General features: G+C 44.7%; 1 long non-coding RNA gene across 2 annotated transcripts in view; it reads right to left on the reverse strand.

Moving 5' to 3' along the window:
* Positions 1 to 25085, reverse strand: part of LOC123804131 (uncharacterized) — a 226272-nt gene that overhangs the window by 102069 nt on the left and 99118 nt on the right. For both annotated transcript variants that reach the window (XR_015723154.1, XR_015723155.1), the window contains 3 exons: positions 2653 to 2850; positions 1519 to 1659; positions 569 to 697 (listed from right to left, as the gene is read on the reverse strand). This is a non-coding gene — a long non-coding RNA (uncharacterized LOC123804131). The remainder of the gene's footprint in view (positions 1 to 568; positions 698 to 1518; positions 1660 to 2652; positions 2851 to 25085) is intronic.

The following is a 25085-nucleotide window of genomic DNA, read 5'->3' on the forward strand; positions in this document are numbered from 1 at the left end:
AAGATATAGTTTTATAAGCAAGAAGTCGGACTTTAAATCCATTGGTTGAGAATGTCTCTTCATGGATTCCAGACACAATTGCATTGCAGGTTCCCTTCAGTTGCGCAATAACCCAGGGTATAAAGAATTCATTATCCAGCGAAAGTGCTGACTCTTTTGAATGGTATTGGGACAGGCTCCCTTCGTCTTACCTCTTTAATTATCATTTTAATAACAATCCAGTAGTCGGCCAAACCGCTGTGCTCAGGCAGGCCCAGAAATGCACTGAGGGGCTGGGAGGAGGGTGGGGAAGAAGGGAGAGAAGAAAACTCTCTCCCAAAATGAATAATGATTCATGGCTCTGCTTCTCCATCACACCCCAACATGTTCAATGTCATGAACAAAATTCACCCCAACATTTAAGTCACTTTTGGGGCATTCATGAGACCTAAGGAAGGGCAGGACCCCTTTCAAGCCACTGGGAACTGTCCATTGGTTCCCTGCCACACTGCCTGGGGACCTGTGCTAACTCACTTGGTTAGTTTAAACAGAGAAAGGGGCTGAGAGTTGCCAGAGTCAAGTTACATACCCAGCTGTGATAAAGGGCAATTTCCTTCACCTCTTGGTGCTTCCATTTTCCAGTCTATAGCATGAGAAGGTTTGTACCAGATGATCTCACCGACACTTTTGGCTCCACTTCTAGCCACGAGACTAGGCTCTGTGCAAAGAGGAACGACATCTTCCTTGTTCACCACTGTAAATCCAGCACTGAGCACAACTTCTAGAACATAACAGGTGCTGAGTATTTTTGTCTTATTAAGGTGTAATTGACATACAATACTGTATTACTTTCCAGTGTATAGCGTAGTGACAATATTTAATCTACATTAGGAAATCGTTCATCACAAAAAGTCTAGTTGCCATGTGTCACCATACGAAGTTGTTACAGTGTTATTGACTATATTCCCTATGCTGCACTTTTCACCCCCCTGTCTTATTTACTTTATAACTGGAAGTTTAAACCTCTTAATCTCCTTCCCCTGTTTTGTCCATCTCTCTCGCCTCTCCCCTCTGGCAACCATAAGTTTGTTCTCTGTACCTGAGAGTGTTTCTGTTTTGTTTATTCATTTGTTTTAGATTCCACATATAAGTGAAATCATACGGTATTTGTCTTTCTGTGTCTGACTTTTCACTTAGCATAACACCCTCTAGGTCCATCCATGCTGTCACAGATGGCAAGATTTCACTCTTCATGTATATACCACATCTGCCTTATCTCTTCATCAATGGACAGGTTGCTTCCATACCTTGGCTATTGTGAATAGTACTGTGATAAACAGAGGGGTGTGTATGTCTTTTAAAATCAGTGTTTTCATTTTCTTCTAATGAACACCTAGAAGTGGAATTGCTGGATCAAATGGTAGTTTTACTTTTCATTTTTTGAGAACCCTCCACACTGTTCTCCACAATGGCTATATCATCTTATATTCCTATGAACAGTGTGCAAGGGTTCCCTTTTCTCCATACCCTCACCCATACTTAGTATTTCTTGTCTTTTTGAAGACAGCCATTCTGACAGGCGTGAGATGACATCTCGTCGTGATTTTGATTGGCATTTCCCTGAAGATGAGTGGTGGTGAGCATCTTTTCACATGTCTGTTGGCCATCTGCATGTCTTCTCTGGAAAAAAAAAAAAAGTCTATTCAGGTCCTCTGCCATTCTTAATCAAATTGTTTATTTTTTGATATTAAATTGTAGGAATTGTCTATATATTTTGCATACCAACCCCTTATCAGATATACCATTTGCAAATACTTCACCCATTCAATAGGTTGCTTTTTATTTTGATGATGCTTTCTTTCACCCAGCAAAAGTTTTTTGGTCTGATGTAGTCCCAGTTTTGTTTTTGGTTTTGCTTTGGTTATCCTTGCCTGAGGAGATGGATACAAAAAAAACCAAAAAAACAAAAACAAAAAAGAGTGCTAAAACTGATGTCAAAGAGCTTACTGCCTATGTTTTCTTCTGGAAGTTTTATAGTTTCAGGTCTTCCATTGAGGTCTTCGATTCATTTTGAGTTTATTTTTGTATATGGTATAAAAAAGAGGTCCAGTCTCATTCTTTTGCATATGGCTGTCCAGTTTTCCCAGCACCATTAAAGAAACTCTTTTCCCCAGTGTAGATTCTTGCCTCCTTTGTCATTCATTAATTGACTATATAGGCATGGTTTTATCTAACCCTCTGTTCTGTTCCACTGCTCTGTGTGTCTGTTTTTGTGCGGGTACCATACTGATTTGATTACGACAGCTTTGTAGTACTGCTTAAAATCCAGGAGCATTATACCTTCACCTTTGTTCTTTCTTGAGATTGCTTTGGCTATTCAGCGTCTTTGGGGCCCCATAAAAAGTTTAAGATTATTTGTTCTATTGCCAGGCATCTAGAAAAATGCCATTGGTATTTTGATAGGAATTGCACTGAATCTACAGACTGCCTTGGAGTGCATATTTGCTGAACATATGAACACTCAAATAAATAAAATGTAAAGTTCAATCCAAAATATGCGGCTCATTCATGAAATTCAAGATAATGCTCTTCTTTTCCCTTGATGACGAAGATCCCTTTCATTTTTGTCTCAGGTTTTTAGATGGTATCTAAAAGTCTTCACACTGGACTTACTTAGCTGGTGCACTGAATACCACTGCCACACACCAGAGGTTACGTAAATCCTCCACCAAGGACTTTTACAAAGAATCTGGGTATAGTCCGATGTGTCGGACTTATTCACTGATGACAACATAAGTCATTGTGTGGAACACACCATTAAAATAGACAGTGATGACTTGTGATTAGAGGTTCAGAGCATGAAGAACCATTCTGCAAAAAAAAAAAAAAAAAAAAAACCTGTTACACAAAGGTTCTCACCAGGATAAAAATAGATAGGGTTGGTCCAAGGAAAACTGTGAAGGTCAGGCATTTTTTCTATATTTCTAAAGTCCCCTTTGTAACCCCTTCTTTGAATTCAACAAAGGATTCATCATTTACCGTATTTGCAACTGCAAGCCTTTAATCTCTTATTGTGCAATTAAAGACATATGTTAAAGGAATTTCAGACAATAGAAAACAGATGGGGAATCTTTGGCAGGAGGGTTTGGTGGAAATCAAGGAAGTCTTCGTACTTCTCACACTCCACTATACCTAAAATGCATCTTCAGCCTAAACGTTGCTGTAGGAACTTTCCCATTGCATTGTGCTCTGGTGTCGAAGTAGAGCAGGAAGCGGCAGAACACTTACCCAAAAGGAGTGAAATTGGTCTATTCCCATCTTCCTGCCCCACCTGCCCAGACTCAGGGGCCCCGGGCACACTGTGACTCAGCCCTCTCCCCTTCCTGACACCAGTATAATACAGACAACCTTGCTCCCTCAAAAGAAGGCATGGGCTGCTTTGTTCCTAACCTCGCCCCTGAGGCAATCTCAGTTTCTAGAGGTTCTCGGTCACCCAGTTCTTTGGGACTAAACGTAATATGGTATAGTGACTCTATTTTTCGGAACAAGATCCATGGACTGACCCATAATCTGGAAAGAATGAAAAGATTTGAAATTAGACCTGCATCATAATATTGGAGATGCCCCCAACAGGGGAGAAGGCCAGGAAGCTTGAAGCATTAGGTTGGGGTACAGAAAAGCCCAGAACTGCACAGAGGGCATTCAAGATCACAAGAAAACCTTACTGGAGAGTAAAATCTAGGGTCTGTCTGAGTGTGATTATATGCATGGCAGTGATGGTAACAATGAGAAAGAACAGAGCATCAGGAAAAAACTATTCATAATGAGACCAATTCTTAATACTAGGGAACTAAACAATGGGAGACGACAAGTTTTGTCTTATAAAATCCACACTAAAAGTCATCATTTTAATACTAAATATAACCATATGTCCACGAAAGTATGGCCAATTACCAAGCAAACACAACAGAAGTCATATGTATCTTAATATGATCAAATGTATTATAATTTAAGTGACAATGCTAAGGTGAACTGCTTAGTTGTCTAGCTTGTGACTTATTATTGTCAAATTGCACCTGAAGTAATAAAAGACAAGTGTCTAAGAAACCTTGATATTAACTCTATTTGTCTAAATCCAACTCCATATCCATACCCCCCAGATATTCTATAAAACATACATTGCTTTAGTTTAAATCTTCATTATTTTATAACTTTGTATTAGAGTCCTATTTTAAAATAAAATTTATTGTTTGAGAATTTTTGAGGGGTTACAGTTTTCTTTGGTATCGACAGTATAATACAGTAGTTCAGGAAATTAACGTTGCCGTCAAGTCCACCTGAGTGTGGATACCACTTATAAAATGTGCGAACTTGTGCTGAGAGGTGAATTCACCCCTGCATGTCAGTGTGCTCTTCTATAAAACGGCTACAATAATTGCTGTGACTCAATGTACCAACCCACGATGCATAAGGGCTGAGGCTCAGAGAATCTCAGAGTTGAGTGAGGTCTCCTGTACAACTGCCTGATCACAGTTGTACACATCATCCCCGTTTATAGTGACTTTTTAAAAACCAAAATGTGAGTGATAATGCTAAAGGAAGTCTAAATGTGTAACCAGGATATCAGATGCAAGGAGTGTTTAAAAGGAAAAAAAAAAATTGTTTAAACTGCTTAACCTACCCTGGTCCAAACATGTGGAGACCAAGCCTATTTTTGAAGACCTTAGTCTACCTGCGAGCTCACTGAATTTATATAAAGTGAAGCCCTGTGCTTACTGATGCAGGTACGCTGTATCTGACAGTTGTTACAGTTTTTTTCCGGTTCTATCATCATAACTAGTGATTCCAGCTCACAAGTCTTACAAGACTTGAAAGTAGGCATATTATCAATCATCTCAAGCAATGTTAAGAACAATATCTGATAGGATTACTATTATTTTTCTGAGGTTCAGAGATGCTAAATAATGTACCCAAGGTCTCAAAGCAAGTAAGAGATTTCAGACAATAGCAAACAAGTGTAATGTTATTTTGCAGAACGGTGAGACTGTAGCGTCAGTTCTGAATGACTGTAAGGGATCACCATTCCTATCACTGAGATTTGAATCACTAGTCTCCTTTGAAACAAAACTAGCAATTCATTAACTTACTCTATGGCAAATGGTACTCGGTAACATAACTGGAAGAAAAATAACCAAAGGTCACTATAAACAATAAAAAAAATCAAAATAGCAGTAATAATAATGATGATGGTGATGTAATGATCACAAGAAGAATTAGGAAAAATAAAGAAAAGCTAGTATTTCCTTAGACTTTTTCCAGGTGATTTTGTGGACTCTCCTTCACTTAAGATCCTCTGAAAAAGATAAATGTAAAATATAAGATATTCACCTCCCGAGAATAGCAGCTGGAATATTCCACTAGACAGTGAGATCTCACAGGCTATTCGAATACAGGAGCAAACTATGTTCACTAATGTGTTTCTCAATTTTGGCAAGTAGGTGAATGTTTTCTGGACGTGGTCATCGAAAAGTCATTGTTAATACGAGACTAGAATCCTGTGACCACGCAGCTTTGGTAACAACTCTCCTTCAGGACAATATCCCTTGCTGTCTGTTTATGGAAAATGATCGGTTTATGACTACTGAGTCTATCCTGAGATAAGTTTAAAAGATGTTTTTCAAATTGGCCTCAAGATGAACTCATACTTTAATAAGCAAGGGCCAGGACCTGAAGCGCCCCCAAGACTCTTCCAGCTCTTTGAGACGCAATTACAACATATTCATTCAATAAACACTGACTGTGTGCTGATGATTTGCTTAGGTCTGTGCTCTTGTGGAGCTCAGTGTTGTCAGAGGGGCCAGTAAGTGAAGACATGGTCCCTGTCTAAAAGGAAATTAAACATCATGGACCTAGACCCACATGTTACCTTTTGCCAACCTTCTCTGTGCTCCCCGGGGCTGAGAGGACCCTCCAAAGCCTCACAGCGTCCTGGCACTGCTATTCACAGATGGTAACCACAACTCTCCGATCTCTTCCACTCGTCCAGTTCTCCAACTCCAATCTATTTGTATTGGCTCCCATCCCAGTAGGTACAAAGCTCTATCATTCAGAGTTTCCTCTGAATTTCTCCTTTTAAGTGGGTTGTTCTGCCTCAAACCACAAGGTTTTTCCCAGTGAACTATAGGGCAAAAGGGTTTTTTGCACATTTCTGAGCAGGAGATAGAAAAAAAAACAGAAAGGGACACAAAATAGCTGAACACCCTTGCTTGTATCCCAGCACTATGGGAAATTCTGCAGCCTGTTCATAGTCAGTCTGCACTTCCAGCAAAGGCCCTTCCGTGCTCTGCAAACACACCGGGCTTCCTTCTCAGAATCTTTGCATCTTTGCTTCCTTCTGCTTGGGCTGCTCTTCCCCAGATGGCTGTGACAGTCCTTCTTCTCCTGCCTTCAGGTCATTGCTCAAATACCACTTTTCAGAAATGCCTCCTCTGATAACACTGCCTAAAATATTAAAACCTTCCCATCATCCTTTCTCCTCTACCATAACTTACTCTTTCATCACCTATCATCACCAAAACACACACACACACACACATACACACACACACACACACACAAATATGTATTTGTTTATGGTCTATCTCCTCCCACTGGAATATGACCTCCATGACAATAGGAACTTCACGTGCTTTTTGTTTTCTCTTATTGCCCAGTTCCTGGCACTTAGGAAGCATCTGATATATATTGGGCTAAATAAACAAAAAAAAAAAAATGTAGAGGACAAATCGAGTTGTTTTTAAGCCCAAAGATCAATTGTCTAAGCAGGGTGGCAAAATTATTTCCAAAAGCTGGCTCTGACCACTAGATTCTTCAGGTGGTCTCCTGGCATCTTGCACCTTGCAACCCACCAGCAGAGCCTCAGGAAGGATTTGAGAGGGCTTACTGAAGGCTATAATCTGGACGCATATAGCCAGTCTCAAGATCAGGCTTGTGGTAAAACCACAGACAGGCTGAGTGGCTGTTGACTCCACCACATTCCAAAATTTTATCACAACCTAGAAATGGGAAATTAACCGAGGGAGAGCCAATTAGCCAGGACACTCAATCTCTTTGACCACAACCTATTTTGAAAGTTAAATGTCTTATGGAATCTTGCTTCCTCATTCTCAATGATCTAAAGCAGGGGCACAGGGAGGTTAAATGGTTTGCCCAACATCCCACAGTGTATCAGCAAAAGTGCTGGGCTTGGAAACCACCAGGTTTCCATATTTCCTGCTTACGACCACTCTGAAACAGAGAACCATGCTGGGGCATGCAGAGTAAATTCAAACCTTAACAGTATAAGGCAGGAGGAAGGAACCACACACATGTATACACACACACGCACACACTCATACACACACACACACACACACACACACACACACACACACACACACCCTGCATACTACAGGAAGAATGAAGAGTTGCCCTTCTCAAGTTTTCTCCAAAGATAGCTGAATTTACAGTTGGAAAGCTTTTCTAAGCACATCTTTTCAACTTTTGCCAGTCTGGAAATACCACCAGGGAGCCCTGAGGGGACTAAATCTCTTGCTCTCCCATTTCCCGTGATCCTAAAAAACCCACATAATTACATGATTTTCCATCCTTCACCTCCCCAAAGCACAAATGTCCCTTAAGAAATCTATTTCACCTATAACATAGAAATGATTGAAGTTACTTTTATAACATTGTGCAGTATCTTCCCTCAAAGAGCAAATTTCAGCCATCAGCACTTCAACAAGCAGAAGATAAAAATAAACAGGTAGTTGGAAAAGACTTGGGAACAACTGGGAAGAGGTAGGCGGATAATATAACTTCTACCTTCTTTCTTTTCCCCTCTTCCTCCCATGACGGGGCTAATCTCTGATTATCAGCTGTCCTTCAGTGACCTCCCAATCACACTCTCGAAATCCTCAAACGTCCACGTGACATACAAACCGGACAGCTCAATCCTGTAGTTGACACTGATGGGCCCTTTACGTCCAACTGAAATCAGTACTTTTTAGTTGGGTGGCTAAGGGTCCCCACAATCTGGTCTTCCTCTATTGTTGTGGTCCTCAAGAGGGGCCCTCTATCCTCCAGGGGACATTTGGCCCTGTCTGGAGACATTTGGTTTGTCACCACTGGGAACACGTTACTGATGCTGTTCAGGGTCGGCCGCCCCAGAATGCACCACTTTAGCACGTGGATTATTTGGACTGAATTAAGGCCCAACAGACTCAAGAAAAGCTTTTTTTTTTTTTTTTACCTCACCCTTCACTGCATAAAAGAATTTACACAGGGAGCATGTACCAGAAACAGAAGTCTTTAAAAAAAAAAAAAAAAAAACCATAAGAAAACCTTTTTCTGGTGGCATGGCAAACATTCATTTACCGAATACTTGCTCTGCTCATCTTCCTATAAATTATCTCCCCCATTTTGACGTCCCAGACCCTGACCCCCCTCTCCTTAGCTCAGGATGGCGTATAAACGTCAACCACCTCCTGAGAACCTCTTACGTCTTTGTGAGGTGCCTGTATGTATGTAACTAAATTTCGTTTTCTCCTGCTAACCTGTCTTATGTCAATCTAATTATTAGACCAGCCAAATCTGAACCTAGAAGGGATGAAGGGAAAAGTTTCCATCCCCTATACTACTTTCTGTTATCTAAGGAATGGAGGCCGGGGCGCAGCTGAACACCCTACAAGGCCCCAACCAGCCCCTGACAACAAAGGGTTAGTTATCCAGCCGCCTGCGTCAATAGTGCTGAGGTGGAGAAGCCCTGTATGGCTCTATGGAGAGAGCTCTACAACTTTCTATCCATTTCCTTTCTCGTAGCCAACTCTTTGATGGATGACTTGCAATCCCCTAAACATTGTTATGTGCCCAAACCCTCCAGATCCTGTGATGTTGTGATTTCCGATATGAAAATACACTTTTGGTCTTTGACCCATTTCTGGCACAGGGCTCCTAAAACCCTTGGAATTTTCCATGTGAAAAGAGTGATAAAGGTGCCTTTTGTTATGTTAATGGTTGACCTTCAAAAAACACCTAAGGATGGGGCTGGTTGACAGAAATGACCACGTGATTAGAGGGTTGGAACTTTCAGTCCCACCCCCTGACCTTCAGGAGGTGAGAAGGACTGGAGTTCGAATCAATCACCAATGGCCAATAAGTTAATCAATCATGCCTATGTAATGAAGCCTCCATTAAAGCCCAAAAGGAGGGGGTACAGAGAACCTCCAGGTTTATGAACCAGAACACTTCAACTTGCCACCATGCCGAGCTCCAAACCCCTTGAGGACAGAAGCTCTTTGGTCACATGTATCTCTTCATCTGGCTATTGATTCTTACCTCTTAATATCTTTTATATTAGTAATATAATATATCAGTAATCTAGTGAGTAAACAGGTTTCTGAGTTCTGTGAGCTGCTCTAGCAAATTCACTGAACCCCAGGAGGGGATCATGGGAACATCTGATTTTTAGCCAGTTGGTCAGAAGTCCAGGTAACAGCATGGACTTGACATTGGCATCTTAAGTGGAGACAGGCTTGTAGGACGGCGCCCTGAACCTGTGGGATCTGACGCTGTCTCTGGGTAGATAGTGCCAGAATTGTGTAGAATTGTACGACACGCAGCTGGTGTTGCAGAGCATTGCTTAGCTGGGGTGGGGGCGGGGGATCCCCACACACACACTGGAACTGGGAATCAGAATTTTACCCCCTCTGTGCTCTCTGTCCTCCTGGAAAGCCTGGGGTCTTTTATTCAGCTGCCACATTTCCATTTTTCCTCTAAGGTCTATCTCCTCCTTGAAAATTTCCTGGATGGGTGTACTCTTTTCTTTCCAAACCTGTGAGTGCTTTGGTATTCCTCTTATAAAACTTATCATATATAATCTGGAATTATATACTGTAGGCTCCAAAAAAGTAAAAACTTTGTCTTTGTTTATTCAAGACTGTATCACCAGTGCCTAGAATGGCACCCGGAGCATAGCAAGGGCTAAATAACCCTTGATCACATGAGCAATCGTCTCTGTGCTAGATACGTCATTCCTGTCAGATTGAGGCTTTCGAGAGTTGGAAACATCCCCAGTTCTTTTCCGAATCCTTACATTACCCCTTCCACCTAGAAGAGGCTTAATAAATATTTGTTAAGTGTCTGAATAAGTGCACATACAATAGGATAAAAATATTATACTTAAATGCAAAAATAAATACAATATATATTAAGTAAGTAGACAACTGAAAGAAATAGGCAAAAATGAAACAGGCTGTAGAGATTAAGTCCTAGAAGGGGTGCTGGGGTGGCTCAGTTGGTTAAGCATCCAACTCATTTTTTTTTTAAGATTTATTTATTTATTTACTTGACAGAGAGAGAAAGAGAGAGAACACAAATAGGGGGAATGACAGAGGGAGTAGGAGAAGCAGGCCCCCCACTGAGCAGGGAGCCCAATGCAGGGCTTGATCTCAAGACCCTGGGATCATGACCTGAGCCGAAGGCAGACACTTAACCTACTGAGCCACCCAGGTGCCCCCAAGCATCCAACTCTCGATCTTGGCTCGGGTCTTGATCTCAAGGTCGTGAGTTCAAACCCCATGTTAGGCTCCATGCTGGACAAGGAGGTTACTTTAAAAAAAAAAAAAAAAAGAAAATTAAGTCCTAGGCAAAAGTTCACCCATCTCAACTTTTCATGATGTCAGAGATTCATGTCACAAGTATGTTCCATTGTCTTACATTTCCTCATCTTTCAAAAGCACTGAAACGCACATTTAACTGTTAATTGCTCATCTGGAGAGCACATGTCAAAGACAACACGCAAAGACAGGATGTGCCTTGGCTGACTATGCCCGAATAGAAATTAATACATTGTCCGGATTTCGGTTTCTAGTGACACACCACAAACCTCTCGCAACACAGAGACTTGAGGTGTAGACTAACCGTGATCGAATTATCACAACGATAGTTAAGGATGGAAAGAAATGATGGGAGACAGCAGTTAACTTACATCCCTAGTAGAAATTTTACTGTACAACTAACGTGTCTAATGTGCTCATGTTTATCAAAATGTTCTCATATCCTATGTCGAGTGAAGATGGAGAAGAGCCCCTTATAATGTCCTGTGGACTACCTCTTTTTTTTTTTTAAGATTATTTATTTATTTGAGAGAGAGAAAGAGAGCGCATGTGTGCATGAACAGGGGAGGGGCAGAGAGAGAGAATCCCAAGCAGACTCCCCAACGAGCAAGGAGGCTGACTTGGGGCTCCCTCTCCTGACCCTCAGATCATGACCCAAGTGGAAACCAAGAGTCATATGCCCAACCGACTAAGCCATCCAGGTGGCCCTTTTTTTTGTTCTTGGTGTGGCTTTTCAGAATCTCTCATCTTTCTTTTTTCCAGACATACTGATTCCATTATCTTTGCCTTTCTCATAGGTTTTGTTTTCTGCCTCCTCCTCATCCTTCCACGTGATCCCTCGTTCTCTCACACACTGTGCAGATGAAAAAACTTGACATTTTAATTAGGACCCTGTATGTGTCAGACACCTTGCTAAGCACTTCACCTGCAATATCTCATTTACTCCTTAAAAGAGCCCTAAAACCCATGGGCTGTTATCACCCCCCCCCCATTTCCACATTAGGAAACTGATGCTCGGAGAGTTCAAGGAAATTGCCCAAGGTCACACGGCTTAAATGATTCAGAGTTCTGGAGTTATTTTTACGAGGAGCCTCCGTGACAATCTTAAAATATCTTTGAATTCATTTGGCTTCTAGTAAATATTAATTGGACAACAGGAATGAGCCTGGCTTTGTGACGGTTTTGGAGAGAAAATGGAAAAGAACAAGGCATGTGGTCATTCCTTTCCAGGAGCTTATAGTCTCCTGAAGGTAAATATTAATCAAATTACCATAATACACACAAATTTACAAACCCGGGAAGGCTGCCCTGTGGATGTTTTTCCAGTTGATCTGAAGGATGCATGGAAGTTCATTAGGAATGGGGAGCTGAGATGGAGACCAGGGTGGGCAGCATTTCATGAAGAAAGAACAGCCCCTACAGAGGCCGTGGGGGGAAGGAGCATGGCAAGGTCAACAACTCAAAGGGGCAATGAGAGGGAGCACAGTGAGGGATGCGGCTACCGGGCAGGTGGGGCCAGGTAGTTTAATTAGGAAGTGATTCTAGAGAGCTCCTTGAGGGAGGGAGAAAAAGAGAGGGACGAGAGGAAAGCAAATATAATGAGTGGGTTTCTGCTGCGAGCTTAGTCCAACCAGAGACCTCAGAGAAACCATATAGAACACATCTCAGATTTCTCCCACTGAGGGGAAAGAAGGGTGGCCCATCAATCCCCAACTCCCACTGTTTCAAGGGGTGCCGCTGGAAGCTGTGCGGTGCCTTCTGGGAAAGAGAAAGCTGTTTGCTTGCAGTGGAACTGCCTTCAGGTGTAGTGAAGAGGCGAGCGCGGTGAGCGTCTGCTACAGGCCTTAAGGGACTTTATCTTGAGACCGAGGGGGAGCCAGCAGCAGCCTGGACGCAGGCAGGAACCTAATCAGATTTTGGTTTAGGGCACTGAGCCTGTCTGCAATGTGAACAGGTTGGAAGGAAGCGAAGGCGGATGTCAAGAGACAGCCAGGAAATTACTGGAGCGAACCAGGGCAAGCTACATAAACTGTAGGGACAGTGCGAAACGAAACTGCAAGGCCTCTTGCACACAAAGCAGGATGAAAGTGCTTAGGTATTAAAACATCAAGCTATTTCTTGTCTCCTGCTCCCTATCGTCCTGGTGTGGTTTTTACTCACTGTTTATTGATTAGCTGACGTAGTGTTTGTGGACTAAGATAGAGCAGAAGCCAAGCACTACAGCTGGTGCATTTTGAAAGCAATGAGAAGAAAGGACGTAGAACCACTAAGCTGTTCGGAAATGTCCCAGAACCCTTCCCTATTTGTCTCCTGGGGCCGGCACACGGACCAGCCATTCACCAGGGCAGGGGCACCCATCTAAAGCCTAGCAGCTCTAAGAGGGGGGAATGATCGTGAAAAGGGGCCTGTCAGAGTCCTCTCTGTGGACGTCTTGCCCAGCCTGGGGACCGTGTGTATCTGAAGGACCAAAGCTTTTCCCTTAGCAGGTCCGGCTAGTCATGGAAGGGACAGCCGTCCACATTGGGCTCAGACTTGGTGCATTTGGTTCGGCTGGTCTCCACATCCAGGAAAGAGTTCATCCCAGCCATGACCTGCTTGCGGGTGTGCCCCCACCCCCGTAATGCACGACTGTGGTTCTCGTGGTCTCTTGCCTACAAAGTTCAACACCTCCTGCAAGTTCTCCTCTTTGATGTTGGCTTCCCGTTGGGTGCAGTCCAGGTGAGGCTCTCCTTCCCTGGAGTTCCTCTTGGGGCTCACGGCCAGGGTCAGGGCCAGGTCAGCAGGAACAGTGGGGTGTACAGGGGCCCAGCCATAGTATGCTGGGAGGTGGACAGGGAATGATCTAGGGCCCCTCTACTTGCTGTTTAGTGTCATGCTCTCCTGGACATAGAGATACTCGCAGGGTGAGTGCAGACCATCACAGGCACCTGGAGGGCTATCCTGTGACTCAGTAGGCACACGCCACCCTGCTGCTGCCAGCCCCACCTCCCGGCCTCCCTCAGCCCAACTGATGTGTTGTGCCTCAGCTAGAAGTGAGAAGTTGAGCCCGGAATCTCCTTCTCCCATAGGCCCCCCTCCCCAACCTATAGCAGAGCGTGACCTTCAAAGGTACTGCCACCTCCACACCTGGACATGTGGGCACTAGGACTGGAGATGGGCAAGAGGCGCCCCCATTGCTGGTTACCTGCCAAATACACCTTGGTATTCGCAGTCCAGGGCAGAGACAAGTGTGCCCATGCCCCGCCCTAAGACCTATGCCGAATCCCAGCCCTCTCACACCATTCCCAGGGCCCCATCAGAGACAGAAGGTGGCAGGGGTCATAGGGGTGGTGAGAAGGCTAGCTAGGGTCTGGAATGCCAGGGACCCATAGGCCGTGAGTAGCCAAGAAGCATCTGACAAGGCAGGGAGGCAGCAGGAGTGGAACTGTGGGTAAGCCAAGGTTCCAAGCACCTGGCACATACTCCACTGTGTCCTCAGGCTTCACTTACAAAATACAAAATCAAAGGTAAAATTAAGGGGCATCTGGGTGGATCGGTCGGTTAAGCCTCTGACTCTTGATTTCAGCTCAGGTCAGGATCTCAGGGTCGTGAGATAAAGCTCCACTTTGGGCTCTGAGCTGGGTGTAGAGCCTGCTTAAGATTCTCTCCCTCTCCCTCTACTCCTCCCACCCCCCCCAAAAAAACCAAAACAAACAAACAAAAAACACACAAAGATAAAATTAAGAATTTCAAAACAGCTAACACAGTGCATTAAACCCTAACTGGAGTGTCCTTTGGAGTGTTGGGCTCTGTGTGACTGCCCTGGTCACATGCCCATGAAGTTGGTTCTAAGCCCAGGAGGGAGAGGACAGTTCCTCGGGCCAGTGTAGGAGACTTGGAGAAGTAATCCAACCTGGGAAATATCTTTGAGATAAATTTAATGGCAGCGGCCGTAGATGTGGTGTGGATGCCTAGAATGGGGCAAGGAGGAGAAACGAGGACGAAGGTTCGCAGCCACAGAGGCGCACTGCGTGGACCTCCCTTCCAGAAAGAAATTACTGTTCGGACGCATGACCTCCAGTTAGCGGACAGCCTTCCACTGATGGCGCCTTCAGGATCTTTCTTGGCCTTGGTGCTGAGGCCACACTTTTCCCAGGCAGCCCTCCTGTGGCCGGCATACTACGGCCCGCTCTTCTCTGCCCAGCACTGGACTCCTCTTTCTCAGGAACTCCCTCCCGGAGTTCCTAAGACTGTCAGGTCTGCGTTGTAGTTTGAGACTCCCCTTGCTCCGTCCTGCCTCCTCCCCTTTTCCTTCCTCAGGTGTGAGATCTGCACTAGTCTCAGAGCACTTTTGATGCCCCATCCTGTTTCCTCCCCCTTTTATCTTTTATGGGCATTTGCCCTCCACTCCATAAACCTCCCGGACTTCCAACTCCATCTCAGCATCTGCTTCCCAGGGAACTCAACTCACACGGCGTGTCACAGACGTCTCGTGGTCACCCGTTTCATGCATGTGCACGAGCTCATTGAGAGACGAAGAAATAGCAGGGTTATTGTGCATCGATTCAAATATCACTGAACAGTTTTTTGGCCGAGCACTATGCCGGGTACAATGGAGAATGCAAATTAATGTTAGACAGGACCATTGTTCTTCAAGAAGGCTATTGTCTAGACGGGAAGACAAGGCACAAGAAAAATGGACATACGGCTTTCCCAAGCACCCAACGAGAATTCTTCGCAAGAGATTAAAAACCTCCAGATGTGGAGGCAGACCACACCTCGAAATGAAACAGCAAGTCTCCTCTGCTCACCTAGATATAGTTTCCACATTGTGTGTGTGTGTGTGTGTGTGTGTGTGTGTGTGTGTGTGTGTGCGCTGGAGTGTCCAGCACACTTTGGTTATTTTAGGGGCTTGGTGATGTCTGATGAACTGAAAAAGCTATTTTATGTTACTGCTTTTACTGCTCATCTCTGTAAAAATTACTATTTCCTAAACCACCAAGAAACCTACCTTGACTTCCAGAAGAGTCTAAAAGAGATTCCAAGCTGACGTCCAAGACATTGCCAAGTCTGAACTTTCCAACAGGTCCCCAGAGACAGGGTATGAGCTGGGCCTCACTAGGCCACAGAGCAGGATGGCTGTCCTCTCTAACGGCCCAGTGCCCTGCTCTGCCAGTAAAGTCAACTCACAGGGACGTGTCCATTTGGTCCAAGGGTGACATGAAAGACTTGATGCTCTGTCAATTCCCACTTTTATCTGCTTGCTCTCTATCGCAGACATTTATAAATCGAGGCTTATGGAATTTATCAACTCCAAATAAGACAATCATTGACTAGACTTCTTCCAGGTGTCCTAACAGAATGGAGAGAACTGTTTGAATCAAATACCATGTTTCATGGTTCCTGGAATGACCCTAATTTTGGACAGAGCCCCCATTACATATTCATCCCATCACTCCCAACTCAATGACAATGCACACAGCATCTCCTGGAGAGCCAGGAATGCTGCTGGAGAAGGAGGCTGAGCCCTTAGGCCTTCCGCACATGTGGACCTGATCCAGCCATTCACATGTGATCCCAGGTTCTCTGATGAGCCATTCTGCATTGGCACTGAAATATTTCCAATCACGGGCTCTTCTTGGCAGTGGTCCTTAATAGTCCAAATGGGCAGATTAAAGCACTGGATGGCAGCCAATCGCCTTGCAAGCCTTGCACAAACTACTCCTTTTTTTTTTTTTTTAATGATTTTTTATTATATTATGTTAGTCACCATACAGTACATCCCCGGTTTCCGATGCAAGGCTCGATGATTCATTAGTTGTGTATAACATCCAGTGCACCATGCAATACGTGCCCTCCTTACCACCCATCACCGGTCTATCCCATTCCCCCACCCCCCTCCCCTCTGAAGTCCTCAGTTTGTTTCTCATAGTCCATAGTCTCTCATGTTTCATTCCCCCTTCTGATTACCCCCCCTTTCTTTATCCCTTTCTTCCCCTACCGATCATCCTAGTTCTTATGTTCCATAGATGAGAGAAATCATATGATAGTTGTCTTTCTCTGCTTGACTTATTTCACTTAGCATTATCTCCTCCAGTGCTGTCCATGTTGTAGCAAATGTTGAGAACTCGTTCTTTCTGATAGCTGAGTAATATTCCATTGTATATATGGACCACAACTTCTTAATCCAGTCATCTGTTGAAGGGCATCTCGGCTCCTTCCACGATTTAGCTATTGTGGACATTGCTGCTATGAACATTGGGGTGCATATGGCCCCTCTCTTCACTACGTCTGTATCTTTGGGGTAAATACCCAGTAGTGCAATGGCTGGATCATAGGGTAGCTCAATTTTTAACTTTTTAAGGGACCTCCACACTGTTTTCCAGAGTGGCTGTACCAACTTGCATTCCCACCAACAATGTAGGAGGGATCCCCTTTCTCCACATCCTCTCCAACAATTGCTGTTTCTTGCCTTGTCTATTTTTGCCATTCTAACTGGCGTAAGGTGGTATCTCAGTGTGGTTTTGATTTGAATTTCCTTGATGGCTAATGATTTTGAACATTTTTTCATGTGTCTGTTAGCCATTTGTATGTCTTCATTGGAAAAGTGTCTGTTCATATCTTCTGCCCATTTTTTGATTTGTTTATTTGTTTCTCGTGTATTGAGTTTGAGAAGTTCTTTGTAGATCTTGGATACCAGTCCTTTATCTGTAGTGTCATTTGCAAATATATTCTCCCATTCCGTGGGCTGCCTCTTAGTTTTTCTGACTGTTTCCTTGGATGTGCAGAAACTTTTAATCTTGATGAAGTCCCATAAGTTCATTTTATCTTTTGTTTCTCTTGCCTTTGGGGATGTGTCATGAAAAAGGTTGCTTTGGCCGATGTCGTAGAGGTTTTTGCCTATGTTCTCCTCTAGAATTTTGATGGATTCCTGTCTCACATCGAGGTCTTTCATCCATTTGGAGTTTATTTTTGTGTATGGTGTGAGATAGTGGTCAAGTTTCATTCTCTTGCATGTAGCTGTCCAATTTTCCCAGCACCATTTATTGAAGAGACTGTCTTTTTCCCACCGGATGTTTTTTCCTGCTTTATCAAATATTAGTTGCCCAAAGAGCCGAGGGTCCATTTCTGGGCTCTCTATTCTGTTCCATTGGTCTATGTGTCTGTTTTTGTGCCAGTACCATGCTGTCTTTGTGATCACAGCTTTGTAGTACAGCTCGAAATCCGGCATTGTGATGCCACCAGCTTTGTTTTTCCTTTTCAACAGTTCCTTGGAGATTCGGGGCCTTTTCTGTTTCCATACAAATTTAAGGACTGTTTGTTCCAGTTCTTTGAAAAATGTCCTTGGTATTTTGATCGGGATAGCATTGAAAGTGTAGATTGCTCTGGGTAGCATGGACATTTTAACTATGTTAATTCTTCCGATCCATGAGCATGGAATATCTTTCCATCTTTTTATGTCTTCCTCAATGTCTTTCAAGAGTGATTTATAGTTTCTAGAATATAGGTCTTTTACGTCTCTGGTTAAGTTAATTCCAAGGTAACGTATGGTTTTTGGTGCTATTGTAAATGGGATGGATTCCCTAATTTCTCTTTCTTCGGTCTCGTTATTCGTGTATAGAAATGCAACTGATTTCTGAGCATTTATTTTGTATCCTGCCACGTTACTGAATTGCTCTATAACTTCTAATAGTTTGGGAGTGGCTTCTTTTGGGTTTTCCATATAGAGTATCATGTCATCTGCAAAGAGAGACATTTTGACTTCTTCTTTGCCAATTTGAATACCTTTGATCCCTTTTTGTCGTCTGATTGCTGTTGCAAGGACTTCTAGTACTATGTTGAATAATAGTGGCGAGAGTGGGCATCCTTGTCGAGTTCCTGATCTTAAGGGAAAGGCTTCCAGCTTTTCCCCATTGAGAATAATATTTGCAGTAGGCTTTTCATAGATGGCTTTTATGAGATTGAGAAATGTACCTTCTATTCCTACACTCTGAAGGGTTTTAATCAGGAAAGGATGCTGTATTTTGTCAAATGCTTTTTCTGCATCGATTGAGAGGATCATATGGTTCCTGAGTCTTTTCTTGTTGATATGATCTATCACGCTGATTGATTTGCGAATATTGAACCACGCTTGCATCCCAGGTATGAATCCCACTTGATCGTGATGGATAATCCTTTTAATGTACTGTTGGATTCTATTAGCAAGTATCTTGTTGAGGATTTTGGCGTCCATATTCATTAGGGAAATCGGTCTGTAATTCTCCTTTTTAAGGGGGTCTTTGCCTGGTTTGGGGATCAAGGTAATATTGGCCTCATAGAATGAGTTTGGTAGCTTTCCTTCTGTTTCTATTTTTTGAAATAGCTTTAGGAGAATAGGTATTATTTCTTCTTTGAATGTTTGGTAGAATTCCCCAGGAAAACCGTCCGGGCCTGGAGTTTTGTTATTTGGAAGGTTGTTTATCACTGACTCAATTTCTTCATAATTAATTGGCCTGTTTAAGGAATCAATTTCTTCCGGTTTCAATCTTGGTAGTTTATAGGTTTCCAGGAAGGATTCCATCTCTTCCAGATTGCTTAGTTTATTGGCATATAGCTGTTGATAAAAATTTCTAATAATCTTTCCAATTTCAATGGTGCTCGTCGTGACTTCTCCTTTTTCATTATAATTTTAATAATCTGGGTCCTTTCTCTTTTCTTTTGGATAAGTCTTGCCAGGGGTCTGTCAATTTTATTGATTCTCTCAAAGAACCAGCTTCTAGTCCTGTTGATTTGCTCTACTGTACTTCTGGTTTCTGCTTGATTGATTTCAGCTCTAATTTTGGTCAACTGCTTCCTCGTGCGTGGATTAGGCCTGTCCCTCTGTTGCTGTTCCAGCTTCTTGAGGTGAGAATATAAAAACTGCATTTTAGATTTTTCTATTCTTTTGAGTGAGGCTTGGATGGCTATGTATTTCCCCCTTAGGATTGCCTTTGCAGTATCCCATAGGTTTTGGACTGTTGTATTTTCATTCTCATTGGTCTCCATAAATTGTTTAATTTGATTTTTGATTTCCTGGTTTATCGAGTCATTCCTGAGCAGTATGGTTCTTAGTCTCCAAGTGTTTGAGTTTCTTCCAAATTTTTCCTTGTGGTTGAGTTCCAATTTCAGAGCGTTGTGGTCTGAGAATATGCAGGGGATAATTTCAATCTTTTGGTATCGGTTGAGACCTGTTTTGTGTCCCAGAACATGGTCTATTCTTGAGAATGTTCCATGGGCATTAGAATAGAATGAGTATTCTTTGGTTCTGGGGTGTAGTGTTCTATATATATCTATGAGGTCCAACTCGTCGAGTATGGCATTCAAAGCCTTTGATTCTTTGCTTAGTCTTTGCCAGGGTGTTCTGTCTATTTCTGAGAGTGGAGTGTTGAGGTCCCCTACTATTAATGTATTTTTATTTATATGTCTCTTTATTCTGGTTAAGAGTTGGCTTGTGTATCTTGCTGCTCCCCTGTTGGGGGCATATATATTTATAATTGTCATATCCACTTGTTGAATACTTCCCTTAAGAATAATATAGTGCCCTTCTGCGTCTCTAACTATAGTCTGTAGTTTAAAATCCAGTTTATCTGATATGAGAATTGCTACCCCAGCTTTCTTTTGAGGTCCATTTGCGTGAAAGATGGTACTCCATCCCCTTACTCTCAGTCTGAATGCATCTTTGGGCTTGAAATGAGTCTCTTGTAGACAGCAAATGGATGGGTCATTTCTTTTTATCCAATCTGCAACCCTGTGGCGTTTTATGGGATGGTTTAAACCATTTACATTAAGACTGATTACTGAGAGATATGATTTTAATGTTGCCATGTTGCCAGTAAAGTCTTTGTTTGTATTGGCTGTGACTTTCTGTTCTGTATCACTCTTGGGGCCTTTTTACTTTTATAGAACCCCCTGTAATATCTCCTGTAGGGCTGGTTTCGTGGTTACAAAACTGGTTAGTGACTGGCGATTCTGAAATGTCTTTATTTCTCCATCAATTCTGAATGACAGCCTTGCTGGATAAAGGATCCTTGGCTGCATGTTTTTCTCTGACAGAGCTTTAAATATGCTCCCCCAACCCTTTCTCTCATTCCAGGTCTGTGTAGACAGGTCTGACGTAATTCTGATGCTTTTGCCTTGGTACGTGAGAAATTTCTTTGCCCTGGCCGCTTTTAATACTGTATCCTTGCATCTAATATTTGCGAAATGCACTATGACGTGACGTGGCGTAGGTTTGTCATGGTTGAGCTTGGGAGGGGTCCTCTCTGCCTCTTGGACACGAATCTTTGTTTCCCTTGCTAGATTAGGGAAGTTTTCAGCTACAATTTGTTCAAATATCTCTTCTAGACCTCTGTTTTTCTCCACCCCCTCGGGGATGCCGATGATTCTAACATTGGATCGTTTCATTGAGTCAGTAATCTCCCGTAACCTACATTCGTGGGCGTGGATTTTTTTAAGACCATCTTCTATTTTCATTTTTTCCTCTATTAACCCATCCTCCAATTCACTAACCCGTTCCTCTGCTTCTGCGACCCTGGCCGTCAGAGCCTCTAGTTTTGCCTGCATTTGGCTCATAGAATTTTTAATTTCTGTCAGATTCGCTCTCATTTCTGTCCTTAGGGATTCTATATTCTCAGTAACCTTTTCGTTAATAGTTTTTTCAATTCTACTCATCATTTTGACCATCGTTACTCTGAATTCCATTTCTGATAATGTGGTTACATCCATATCCATTATTTCTGTGGCAGAGGCCACAGACTCACTGTCTTTTCTTTGCTGGGGGGGGGGCTTCTCCTTCTTGTCATTCTGATGAAGAGAGGTTGAGGGGTTTCCAGAGCCCAAATTATTGACTGGGTCCCAGGCCGTGCCCCTTGTTTTATAGGGATCTTAGGGATGTGGGCTTCTTCTTTAAAGATTTTATTTATTTATTTATGTGGCAGCCAACCAGCGAGAGAGGGAACAGAAGCAGGGGAGTGGGAGAGGAAGAAGCAGGCTCCCAGCGGAGGAGCCCGATGAGGGACTCCTTTCCGGAACGCCGGGATCACGCCCTAAGCCGAAGGCAGGCGCTCAATGACTGCGCCACCCAGGCGCCCGGGTTGTGGGCTTCTTGATTTTTCAGCCTGCCTTCTGTGTTCTGGGGGAGGGGCCTGCCGCGCCGATACTCAGGCAGCCCTGTTTGGGTAGAGTCTCCGCGTCCCCTGCGAGGGGGGATGGGGATGGGCACTCCCTGAGCCGGTATTTCCAGGCTTTTGTTCTCTGGCGGCTTTCCCTGGCGGTTTGCTGTGCCTCTTCTGAGAGTCAGAGCAGCAGCGGCCAAATTTCAGCCTCTGTCACGGAACAGAAGGATTGCGGCCCGTTCTCTACTAATGTTCTGGCCACGTTAACTCTGTTACTGTTGGTGCTGCTCAACCCTGCAGCGTCCCGGGATGTGCGCCCCACACCCGGCGTCCCAGCCCTCACTTCCAGGGCCCGCGCGTCTCTGTCCTTTGTGTTTCTAACGCCACCAGCCGCCAGCCGCCCCGCGCGCTCCCGGATCTCCCGGTCTCAGTCTGGATCCAGTGAGCGCACCGGGATTCCGGTGTTCCGCGAGATGCCTGGTGGCGTGCGCACCCGGCTCACGGTCAGTCTGCTGTTTTGCGGGTGCCGTCTGCGAGCCCCGCCCGCTCCCCCGTGCAAGTGGCTACCACTTCCCGGCGCCCGAACGCGGCGGCTCCCTCCCCCTTCCGTTTATCTTCCGATATCTGTGCGCAGTTTCATGGCTCCCCGCTTCGTACCTCAATACTCAGCGCTGGAGATGTTCATTTGTAGAGATCCAGATGCGTCTTCCTGCGTCTCAGGCTGGTTCCGTGGTTGTTTAGGCTGGTCTGGTACCTATCCAACTCGACTCAGAGGACCGGCTGAAAACGGTGTCTCCTACTCCTCCGCCATCTTAACTCCTCCCTGCACAAACTACTCCTAACAAGAGTCTTGGAGGGAAGGAATTTACTTTACCCCACTCCCCAGGTGAGTAGGGTGAGGTCCAGGGAAAAGGAAAGCTGCCAGTATCTGGATCTTCACTCTCACCTGCATTTCCCTCTGACAGATGAAGGTAGATATGAAGGAGGGGAGCATGGGGTGGACCAAGCAGCCCCCGAGAAAGTCCAAGCTGCGGAGGACTGCAGTGGATATATTGAGAGAAAGTTGTGAATCGTGATCACACACAGAAGTGTTTGAGAGTCTTCATTTGTAAGGTTGCATTATTGTAAATCCCACTGGACTTATTTTTTTAAGCCTAACAAGAGGAAGAATAGGCATGTGGATTCGAAACCTCTCCCTTGCTATTTCTAGAAATTGGCATCGGGCACATTTGTCTGATTCGGGCCGGTGCCACAGGCCCTGATAGAGTCTGCACACATCAGATTCTACAGCTGAAGGAGGGCAGTCCTGGGAATTCTGGCAACTGTCCCTGGGGGACAGCTCTTCTCACAAGAAGGGCACGCCATGCTATACAAAACCCTTTTCCTGTCCCATACGTCCTTTCCCAACCCCCAACCAACACACTCATAAATTTAGACCTTCCCCAACAGACACAAGAGGAAGAGAATCAGGCCGCTTGCTAGATGATTCTAGAAGTCACCACAGTTGTTACAGGAGGTCACCATACCAAGAGGGCTCTGGGCAGGCAGACACACAAAGAGGAGGCAGAGTCCCGGACGGGGAGATGGTACACTCTGTATTGAGCTAACGAGTCCCGTCATGGTGATCAATCCCACATTTTCACAGACAAAGAAATTGAAACCCAAAGACGTAATAGGGCCTGCACAGTCACAGGGCAGAACCCCAGCTAGGGCTCGGGTATCTTGTTCCAGGCCTGTTCTTTCCAATCCCACAGGCTGAGGGGACTGCCAAAGATGCCACTGGCATCTGACAGAAGCCATAGTGGGAAAGGTCCTGCTTTCAGGACCATGACATGGACAGCAGGACCCCCATTCTCAGGAGCAGGGCCCTTAGTGCCTCTGTTCCTCTCATTCCCATCACTCCCATAACTAGTGCCAAATAACGCCCCTCTCACTTCCTACTGCCAAGCCTGGGACCACCCTGGACAAAAACCAACTCCATGTGGCATGCCAACCTGTAGGAGAAGGGGAGAAAAACTCACCTATAAAAACATGCTAGGTGCATGGCAGCCATGCCAGAAGAGAAGTAAAAATAGTAACCAAAAAAAAAAAAAATAATAATAATAGCTTTTCGGTTCAGCAAACATTACCAAGCACCTAAAATGACCAAAGTGTGCTGGACACTGTGTGGGGGGTATTGGGAGGGTGGCATTTAAGATGGGCTGAGCTGGCTCTTTCCCTCAAGGAGCTCGCCATTTGAGGGGAGAGGGGGTGTGAGACCTTCTCTCTAATAACTCCGCTTATGGTGTGGAACTTGCGCACATGGAAGCAAAGGAGGCCAAAGTGACCCCCTGCTCACTTTCATTATTTACACAAGCCAGCCCACAAGAAAAAGTGAATTTCAAAAGTAAACCCCAAACACGAAGAAATGTGTAAATGTCACGGGTGTGGTAATTGCTGGTGTTCTTTGACTGATTTTTTTTTCCTGACTTTGCTGCATAGAATTTTGCTTCTTTCAGTTTGTCCGGCCCTGCTTGTAAATAACATCTGTCAGCCATATGCCTTTCTGGATCAGCGGCAACAGAGCTCTAACGTAAGGCCACGTGCCCGCAGCGGCAGCCGCTTCCTCGGCTCCTCCAGGCTCCGCCCCTGCCCCGCCCACTCGGGTCACTGTGCAGGACTTGCGCCAAATGATTCCTGTCACTTGGCGACAGGTGGCCTGCAGAGATCTGGCTTTCTGACACTGAGCCAGAGACCACCCCGAATCATCTAAGGAGGGAACGTGAGAGCGGAGGGACCTCCCCCCACCCCGGCTTTCCTGTGGTTAACCAAACCCTCAGCTATTTTTAAGTTAACTACCAAACCCTGCCCCATGTGTCATCACGGTTTTGACACGTGCCGCCACCTTTGACAAAGACAGTGAGTCTGCAGCATGCTTTCTGGGAAATGCCGTGAGTCCTGCTCCTGTGACACTTGTCCCCCAACTAGAACTGTGGAAGAGCAGCAGGCATTTTAGAAGCTCCCGCCAGAGATGGGCTCTCCCACAGGCAAGCAGACGCGGGAGGGTCGACCTGTTCACACTCTCTACTAAACCAGGGACGCCCGAACTGCAGCCAGAGCAAAGAGCGTTCCTAGCCACGCACCGAGGAGAGACTTCGTGCAGCCACGCGTCTTCACCGTCGGAGCTAGGTTTATCCCGCTCAGGACACCAGGATCCCAGAGCTCCAGGCGGAGGCAAGATGGCGCCTCCGTGTGTGGAGGCGGGAGCTACTTTGTCTCTGCATTTGTGGTCAGCCCGACTGCCTGCCCCAGCTGCAAGAGAATCTCGGGCGCCGTGGAGCTGCAGGTGTTCCAGGGAAGA

This window comes from Ursus americanus, chromosome 36 (genome assembly GCF_024610735.1).
Source record: "Ursus americanus isolate L20-20 chromosome 36, mUrsAme1.1.p, whole genome shotgun sequence".
NCBI classification, from domain to species: Eukaryota; Metazoa; Chordata; class Mammalia; order Carnivora; family Ursidae; genus Ursus; species Ursus americanus.